The sequence below is a fragment of the Bombina bombina genome, chromosome 3 (assembly GCF_027579735.1).
Source record: "Bombina bombina isolate aBomBom1 chromosome 3, aBomBom1.pri, whole genome shotgun sequence".
In the NCBI taxonomy this organism is placed as follows: Eukaryota; Metazoa; Chordata; class Amphibia; order Anura; family Bombinatoridae; genus Bombina; species Bombina bombina.
In genome coordinates, this window is record NC_069501.1 from 606,751 (window position 1) to 616,586 (window position 9,836).

Here is a 9,836-nt window from a genome sequence, read left to right on the forward strand (position 1 = left end):
TGAAAAGTGATATTAATTGGGAAATGGTTTTAGAGAAAATTAAAAAGAAAATTGTTTTATGGAATTTTAGGAAGTTAACCTTGGAAGGTAAAATTTTAGTTATAAAACAAGTCCTTCTGCCTATTATTTTATATGTATCTATGATTTTATTCCCACCTGTTTTATGGCTGAAGAGAGTTATTAGAGAATGTTTTATATTTTTATGGGGATCTAAGATGGAGAGGTTTAAAAGAGAAGAAATGTACAAATTGCATGAGAATGGGGGGAAAAACTTTCCTGACATTAAGAAATTTTTAAGTTTTAAGTATTTAGCTTTTGTTTTAAAAATTGTGCTTCAGCCCGATGATTGCATGCTTAAGAATTTTATTATATATTCTGCCGGCTCTATTTTTTATCGATATAAGTGGCTTAAAGTCATTTTATCTAAACCTTTTGCTTTTATTCCTCCTCCCCAATATGTGATTTTAGAAAAAGTAGTTCGAGAATTTCGTCTTAGAGATGTTCCTCTGGATATTTTATCTGATCATAGAAAGATTTTGGTTTTATTTAAGCGAGCTGAGGTTGTGGGGCCCGTGTGTAATTTCTCAGGCTCGGTGTCCCTTAAGATCTGGAGGAATGTCTCTAGGAGGGAGTTAAGTAATTTCCAAAAGGATCTGGCCTGGGGTATTGTGAGAGATTGTTTAAGTACCAGGGAATTTCAGCATAGAAGGGGGTTAGTGGCGAGAGCTAAGTGTCCCAGACTTACCTGTACAGTTGATGAAACACCTCTCCATATCTTCTGGAACTGCCCTTTTGCTCAAGTGGTGTGGAGACTGACAGGGCCACTTATTAAATGGTTGGGTGGGGTTCAGTTTTTAAATCACGAGGCAGTTTTATATGGTAAGTTTGGTTGCATAGATGAAGCAAAATTTTTATGGGTGTGGATAACAATTAATTGTTTTAAAGAAGCTTTATGGAAAGTTAGAAATATTTTACTTTTTAGGAATGAAACTGTTTCTCCTAAAGATTGTATCTCTTTAGGTCTTAGTTTTATGTATGTATATTATTTGAGGGATGTTAAGAGGGTTGGGAAAAAGAGAGCAGATACAATTTGGGGATTTTTATTATGGAATGTGATTTTAGCATGTTAATTTCCTTATTTTATATTATATGTATTTTCTTTATTTCCGGCTTGCCACAGAATTTAATTCCACAGAATATCACATTACTTTTTCCACTATGATGTTTTAAAACATAATTATATGAAGAATGGACTTGGCGGATTAGTTCATTATTATTAATTTATTATGTCTTGACTGAGTGGAAAAAAAAAAAAAAAAAAAAAAAATCTGTTCTTATCAGTTTAATATCTGATACGCGCCCTATCTGGGTGCCATATATTAAATGGATTTTTGAAACAGGGAGATGGAAGAAGAACTTGCTCTGTCCACTCCACGCATTGACCTGGTATTGCAGTACCTCCAGGACCGGTGCACCCCTCTCTTTTGCAGTGTGACAAAAACAGAATGATCCTCCTCATCATCCATGCAACAACCAAAAGCCAGAAAAAGAGCTGCAGCAGCATCAGATATTTGCAAGAAAGCCTCAGCGACGAGCAGCTTTCCCGCCTGCTTTCTTTTCCGAGTCTTGTTAACCCCTTGTGTGCTGTGCCCAAAAAGCCTAGGAAGCGGTATTTAGCTGGCGAGGCGACGTGTTTGTTAGCCTTGGTTGTTCCTTTTTCATGGGCCGAGCCTTTCCGCACAAATCTATGTATTGCAGCGTGAATTTATTTATGTAATTATGTAATAATTTATTTATGCATTTATTTATGTATTTATTTGTTGATTTATTTATTTATTGATGTATGTGTGTCATCCTCTTGTATGTATTTTGATGTGTCCATCGCTTGATTTACATCTATGTGTTTATAAAATCTTTCTTTTGTTTGTTTGTTTGTTTGTTTGTTTGTTTCTTTCTTTCTTTCTATCTATCTATCTATCTATCCCTCCTTCTTGGCAGACAATAAAAGTCTTTGGAGCTGTCAATGTTGTCCGTGTGCTTCTTTCTCCACCTGGTGCCCGCTCATGGAAGTTTTTTCGAAAATGATTGTAGCCTGCTAGCTAGCTAGCTAGGTAGGTAGGTAGGTAGGCAGGCAGCTGGGCCCACAAGATCCACTAGCAGCTAGGTAGGTGCAATCAGCCTGATCAGCCCGGTGGCTTTGTCGCCTTTCTGCCTGTCTGTCTCCAGAGTGCAGCGCCGACGATGGCGGGGGGGGGAAGGAGGGGGGCCATTTTCGGGGGAGGATGGAGGAGGCGGAGCCATGCAAATTGGAGAGCAGCTATCTATCCAGTAGTCAGGCAGCAGGTTCCTGGTGATCGTTGTCGTCGCCGCTGCTGCTTTTTTGTCTTGAAGCAGATTGTATTAGTTGTGTTTGTTTGCCTGGCCTAGCAGCCTGGCCTGTGTTGTTGTGGTTTGCAGCAGCAGCAGCTTGTGAATTTCCAAAGTTTGTGATGTGTCTCCTCGAGGCAGAGGGAGTTCTCGGAGCGTGCGGCGTTCCAGACAAGAGCTTTGCGTTATCGCTTCTCGGCCTTTTGGCTAGATCAAGGGGTAATTTTTCTTTTCTTGGTCTAGTCTTTAGGTGACTCAGAGAGCCCTTTACTTTGCCCTGTGTGCCTTCCCTTCGGGGTTGGTACCTTGCTGCTATTAGGTATTTGGGCACGACTCTGAGTCAACGGGAAGTGATCGGTAGGTGTTTTACGAGGACCCTCCCCCTCGGCCTTGTTCCCCATCCTCTTGTAGGTTGGGGACTTGCTGTTATTGGGGGGGAGGCATTCCCTTGTTTTCTTTGAAGGATGGCGAACAGAGATTTTTTGTCGGCCCAAGGGGCGCGACTCCGTAATACAGTACAGATTTTTGTGAAGGAATCTAGTAGGGAGTTAGTTACTGAGAAATATTTATTTCAGGTTATTTTGTTAGGAATGATGAAGTTTAAAATTGAACATTTTCATTGTTCTCAGGATTTTGTTCGTGTGGGTTTTTTTGACATTACTTTTGTTAATTCTGCTCAGTGTTATAATTTTAAGCAGAAATATGACCTTCATAAGGAAGAGTTAAATAAACAGGGTATTGAAGCTGATTTTGTGTATAGGGAAGAAACTGTTCTTATTACTGTACATATGTTTAATCCTTTTATTTTAGAAGATGATATTGTTAAATATCTTTTCAGGTTTTGTTCTGTGGTACAATTTCAAAGGAAATTATTGAATGAATTTGGCGTGTGGAATGGTAAGCGTCAGTATGTGTTATAATTTATTAAAGATGAATCTAGTCCCCAAGGTTTCAGATCCCCTCCTATGAATGTGTCTATCTGTCCTAATAAAGGTAGGATTTTTTATAGAGGGCAACCTCCTTTTTGCAGGAAATGTCTCAGCTATGGTCACACTCTTGAGAATTGTACTGAAAAATGTTGTACTGTTTGTTTAGCTGATAACCATGTTGCTAAAGACTGTAAAGTTAAAAGATGTAACCTCTGTGACTCACTTGACCATCTTTTTAGAGAATGCCCAAAGAAAGCATCTTACGCCAGAGTTGTGAGAAATGAGCCTGTTATGTCTAAACCTGGAGTGGCACATAAGATGATCTTTCCACCTAAGGATACTGTGCCTGAGGAAGAACAGGAGAAAGAGCTGGAGAGGATTGATGCAGAGAATAAAGAGGCTTCTGGAGAAGTCTCTTTGGAAAGTATTCCTGCTGTTTTTTCTTCTATTTCAGATTTTCCTAAAGAGCCTCGACCTAAAAGGAGCAAAACTAAATCTTGTACCAGCACTAAGAGTGAAAAAGTTCAGCAGGTCGGCGAGACTGTGGCAGTGGAGCCTACAGGTGTGAGTAAGGAAGCTGTTAACAGTGGTCCATCCTCCCTTTTGGAAGAAGAAAAGATTCCTTCCTCTGTTCCGGAAAATTCTGGTATTACCTGTGCACAGATTCCGCCAGTAAGTGGTCAGTCGGAGTTATCGGAGGAGGTAGGCACTGATGTGGTTGTCTCCTTTGATGTAGATTCCCAGATGCCAGCTGAGACGGATGATTCCGAGATGGATGAGTCAGAGTGCAATAAGAGGAGAAGTTCGGATGGGGAGCGAAGGGACCATGAGCTGGATCCTAAGCGTAAGCCTGATGATGTTCCTGCTGGTACTGGTAATATTGGCTCCTTTTCTTCTGGAACTGTTTTTTCAGGTACTGCTAACATTGAATCCTTTTCTTCTGCACAAGTTTGCCTCATGGATATTGAGGAGGGCTATGATTCATCTTCTGGCTCTTCTGCTGATACCACTGGAGGTCCTGTTCGGTATTGTTCTAAAAGTAATGCCAGTGAATCTGATTCCCGTTTATAATGGAGCTACAAATTATGTCCTTTAATGTGCGCTCTGTTCAGTCACAGGCGCGCAGAGCTGCTCTTTTGGCTTATGTGGCAACTTTAAGTGCTCATATTATTTTCCTGCAAGAATGTGCTATTTCCTCTAGTTCTGATTATAGCCCTTATCAGAAAGAATGGCAATATGGTCCATCTGTATGGTCTGGTGGGGAGGATAACAAATGTTCTGGGGTTGCTATTTTATTTAATACTCATGAGTGTGACCTAATAAGCTGTAGAGAGATTATTCCTGGTAGAGCACTGTCTGTTAAAGCTAATGTTAAAGGTGTTAATGTTAATCTTTTTAATGTCTATGCTTCCCCCTCTAAGCAGGAGAGAATTGAGATCCTGGAGACCATTCGCCTTTTTCTGCATGGTGTGGATCCATTCATTTTGGCAGGAGATTTTAATACGGTGCTCCAGGGTGAAGGAAGGAAGCGCAAAAGAGGTGACATTGTCACTGATGTAACCTCCAGACTTCTCCGTGAGCTTGTGGAAGACCTGTCTCTGACTGATGTGTGGAGCCAAGGGAACCCACAGGATCCAGGTTATACGTGGGGGAGAACAAACACTCAGTCTAGGATAGATTTTATTTTTTGTTCTTCCTTTTTTTCAGTTAAACAGACAGTGCTTTTAGACAACATTTTTTCAGATCACAAATGTTTATGTGCCTCTTTAATTGTTTCTGATCATTTCAGAGGGCCTGGGATTTGGAAGCTAAATACCTCTTTGCTGGAAGACGAAGTAGTTCTTGCAGAATTCCATAAGTTATATCGTAACTTACAGGCTATCAAGTCATCTTATAAATCTTGTGTTTTCTGGTGGTTTAGGGTTAAAACTGAAGTTAAACATTTTTTTGTAAAATGGGGTAAAATCATAGCCCGAGAGAGGAGACAGGTGTATGATGGTATGCAATCTCGTCTACAGTTTCTGTATAGGTTACGGGATCAGGGAATTGAGGTAGAGGAAGATCTTGTTAAAACTAAAGTTGAGATTAAAAAACAAATTACTGCTTTAGGGAAACAGATTATTTTTAAATCTAGGGTTAGGGATATTAAAGAGAATGAAAAATGTACACGATATTTTTTTAAGAAATCTTTTAAAATTAATCACATGAGTGCACTTGAGGAAGGGGGGATTCACCACACATCCAATGAGGGAATGCTTGATGTTGCTAATAATTTTTATTCCCATCTTTTTGCTGAGAAGCAGACAGAATCGGAGGAAGATTTTTTACATTCTATTTCAGATTTTGTTCCGGAAGATGAGTCTGTGGAGCTGTGTGGTGATATCTCTGAGGCTGAATTAAAACAAGCAGTGGATGAGGCGGCACAGAATAAATCTCCTGGTTTGGATGGGCTCCCTTATGAGTTTTTTAAAGTTTTTTGGGAGCTTATTAAGAATGATTTGTTGGAGGTTTTTCATTGTCTGTTGTCCTTTAAGGTAATTCCTGAGGGCTTTTCTAGAGGAGTTATTACACTTCTCTATAAAAAGGGTGGAAAAGAAAACATTAAAAATTGGAGACCCATCACTTTATTAAACAGTGAATATAAATTGTTAACTAAGGTACTTGCAAACAGGATTAAGAGAGTTATTAATTTTGTGGTCAAAGATGACCAGTCTTGTGGGGTACCAGGGAGATGTATTGTAGACAGTTTTAGTTTGTTGCGTGATTCCATTCTTTATGCAAAAAGTAGGAAACAACCTGTTGCAATACTCTCCCTTGATTTTGAAAAAGCTTACGATTCTGTTTCCCATAAGTTTTTGTTTGCAACTATGATTAAAATGGGTTTTCCATCATCCCTAGTGTCTTTTATTAAAGTTTTATATGGTAGTGGCACCAGTAAGATCTTGATTAATGGTCACTGTGGGGAATCCTTCCCAGTTATGTCTGGGGTAAGGCAGCGGTGTCCCTTGTCTCCAGTTTTGTTTATTTGCTGTCTGGAGCCTCTTCTTAATAAAATCAGAGGAGATAAAGTTATTAAGGGTGTTTTTGTTCCAGGTACTAAAGGACAACAGGCAAAATGTGTCGCCTACATGGACGATTTAAATGTTTTATGCTTATCTTTTGCCTCTATTCACAGGTGTCTCTGGTGGGTTCAGCTTTTTTCATTCGCTTCTGCCCTAAAGGTAAATCTTGACAAATGTGCTTGTATGGTTTATGGTCTATGGAAAGATGATTTGCCTGATAACATACAAATTAAGTATGACCAGATTAAAATATTGGGGGTCTGGTTTGACCAAGCCTTGTTAGGACAGGAGAATTGGGTGCAAGTCACTCGTAAAGTACAAGAAAAAGTAAATTTTTGGAAGTTGAGGGATCTTTCTTTTGAAGGGAAAGTTTTAATTATTAAAGCTGTTTTGTTGCCCATTATCTTGTACAGTTGCATGATTTTCCCCCCTAATAATTTGTGGTTTAAAAGACTTAAAAAGCCACTTTTTCATTTCTTTTGGAATTCCAAGATGGATAAAATCAATAGAGAAAATGTATGTAAAAGAAAGGATTTGGGTGGTAAGGGGGTCCCAGATCTTGCCATTTTTATTTATCTAAAGGTCCTTTCCTATATTGTTAGGAATTTTGATTCCCATAGTAAGACTGCAGCTTTCTTTAAGTATTTTGCAGGAGGATCTTTGCATAAATATCATTGGTTTAAGATCTCTTTAAATATTCCTTTTGCTTTTTCTCCTCCCAAGTTCTTTTTAGGTTTAGTTAAAATAATTAATAACTTTAAGTTACAGTCTGTTTCTGTGGAAGTTATTAAAAATCAAAGAAAGTTGACTGATTGGGTTTGTAAAACATCTACTTTAATCCCAGTAGAGAGGTTCCCTGAAAGTGTCTGTAGAGAGATTTGGCTAAAGGTATCTCATGTTTCTCTTTTTAATTTACAGAAATATTTAGCCTGGTCAGCGGTTCACCAGTGCATTCCTACTCGTGCCTTCCAGCATAGACGGGGGTTGGTAAGATCAGAGGTTTGCCCGAGAGACACATGTTGGGGATCTGAAACTATACATCATCTTTTTTGGAGTTGTTTTTTTGCCAAACAAGTATGGCGTAATTGTCTTCCTTTAGTTTCTTTTTTGACAGGGGTGACCAACATTACTTATGAAATGGTGATTTATGGTATGAATTTATCAATGGCGCATCATAAACATGTAATGGCATGGAAGTTTCTTAATTGTGTCAAAGAAGCCTTATGGAAATTCCGAAATATTCTTTTATTTAAAAGAGATAATTTATTAGTTGATGATTGTGTTGGTTTTACTTTAAGTTTAGTTTATCTTTATTTTTTGCTTGATAAGAAAAAGAATGAGCAAAGAGCTTTAGAGTTATGGAAACCTGATTATTGGTCTAAGAAAATAGTGATGTAACTAATTTTATTTTTGTCTAATATTTTGTTTTTCTTTTTTTGCAGATCTATTCCGATGTTTCTTCGTGTGACAAGGGACAGAAGAAGGGACAGATGACGAGGGATTGAAGAAGGGAAAGGATTAGTTTAGTGTTAGGTTTAGTTTTGGGGTGAAGGTTAGTTTATAGTTTAGATGTAAGGATAAGAATTAGGGAAAGTGAGGGTCAGTTTAGGGACAGTTTGTTTTATTGAATTTGTTTTGTAATGTTTGTATTTTCCTTTTATTTGTTTTTTTTGCAAGTGTATTTGTATGTATTGAATATGTTGTAATTCAATATTTTTTGTATATATATGTTTTTAACGTTTTTATTTCTGTTCTGTATATATTTGAATATTTCAATAAAATATAAAAAAAAAAAAAAAATCTGTTCTTATCAGTTTAATATCTGATACGCGCCCTATCTGGGTGCCATATATTAAATGGATTTTTGAAACAGGGAGATGGAAGAAGAGCTTGCTCTGTCCACTCCACGCATTGACCTGGTATTGCAGTACCTCCAGGACCGGTGCACCCCTCTCTTTTGCAGTGTGACAAAAACAGAATGATCCTCCTCATCAACAACCAAAAGCCAGAAAAAGAGCTGCAGCAGCATCAGATATTTGCAAGAAAGCCTCAGCGACGAGCAGCTTTCCCGCCTGCTTTCTTCTCCGAGTCTTGTTAACCCCTTGTGTGCTGTGCCCAAAAAGCCTAGGAAGCGGTATTTACCTGGCGAGGCGACGTGTTTGTTAGCCTTGGTTGTTCCTTTTTCATGGGCCGAGCCTTTCCGCACAAATCTATGTATTGCAGCGTGAATTTATTTATGTAATTATGTAATAATTTATTTATGCATTTATTTATGTATTTATTTGTTGATTTATTTATTTATTGATGTATGTGTGTCATCCTCTTGTATGTATTTTGATGTGTCCATCGCTTGATTTACATCTATGTGTTTATAAAATCTTTCTTTTGTTTGTTTGTTTGTTTCTTTCTTTCTTTCTTTCTATCTATCTATCTATCTATCTATCCCTCCTTCTTGGCAGACAATAAAAGTCTTTGGAGCTGTCAATGTTGTCCGTGTGCTTCTTTCTCCACCTGGTGCCCGCTCATGGAAGTTTTTTCGAAAATGATTGTAGCCTGCTAGCTAGCTAGCTAGGTAGGTAGGCGGGCAGCTTGGCCCACAAGATCCACTAACAGCTAGGTAGGTGCAATCAGCCTGATCAGCCTGGTGGCTTTGTCGCCTTTCTGCCTGTCTGTCTCCAGAGTGCAGCGCTGACGATGGCGGGGGCGGGGGGGGGGGGGAAGGAGGGGGGCCGTTTTTGGGGGAGGGTGGAGGAGGCGGAGCCATGCAAATTGGAGAGCAGCTATCTGTCCAGTAGTCAGGCAGCAGGTTCCTGGTGGTCGTCGTCGCCGCTGCTGCTTTTTTGTCTTGAAGCAGATTGTATTAGTTGTGTTTGTTTGCCTGGCCTAGCAGCCTGGCCTGTGTTGTTGTGGTTTGCAGCAGCAGCAGCTTGTGAATTTCCAAAGTTTGTGATGTGTCTCCTCGAGGCAGAGGGAGTTCTCGGAGCGTGCGGCGTTCCAGACAAGAGCTTTGCGTTATCGCTTCTCGGCCTTTTGGCACGATCCTTGGTTGTGTCATTTGGCTTTGCGAATCAGGGTAAGAGACCCCTCGGCCTTAGGGCATCGGTGACTATGTCATCTTAAGCCCTTTGCTGCTATTGGGGGGTGACTGCCCTAGTAAGCTTTGTGGGAAAAGGCGATCCTGATTGCATCATGGCGAGTTCTTCTGGATTTCGGTTGGCAACAGCTCGTTTGAGGAACAGTTTTCGGGTGACGGTTTCGGAGGAGGAGAGACGTCGTGTGAATTTGAAATGTCTGGTGGAGGAAATTCTGGAAGGTCTGTTTGGCTTTGCAAGAGCATCAATCTTCTGCCTTCAAGATAATCCTGTTCGAGGTATTTATGATTTGACCCTTGCTTGTGAAAACCTGTGTACTGATTTGTACAAGAAGTATAGGGAGAATAGGGGCCATCCTTTGCTCAAAGGTGTGGAGTTTACTTCCA

General features: G+C 39.5%; 2 non-coding genes across 2 annotated transcripts; both read left to right on the forward strand.

Moving 5' to 3' along the window:
* The first annotated feature begins 1,286 nt into the window (after window positions 1-1,286).
* On the forward strand, window positions 1,287-1,480 carry LOC128655040 (U2 spliceosomal RNA). Its single transcript, XR_008401630.1, has one exon. It is a non-coding gene; the product is annotated as a U2 spliceosomal RNA (small nuclear RNA).
* Window positions 1,481-8,125: 6,645 nt separating this feature from the next.
* LOC128654959 (U2 spliceosomal RNA) lies at window positions 8,126-8,311 on the forward strand. The gene has a single exon (XR_008401589.1). It is a non-coding gene; the product is annotated as a U2 spliceosomal RNA (small nuclear RNA).
* Window positions 8,312-9,836: the final 1,525 nt, after the last annotated feature.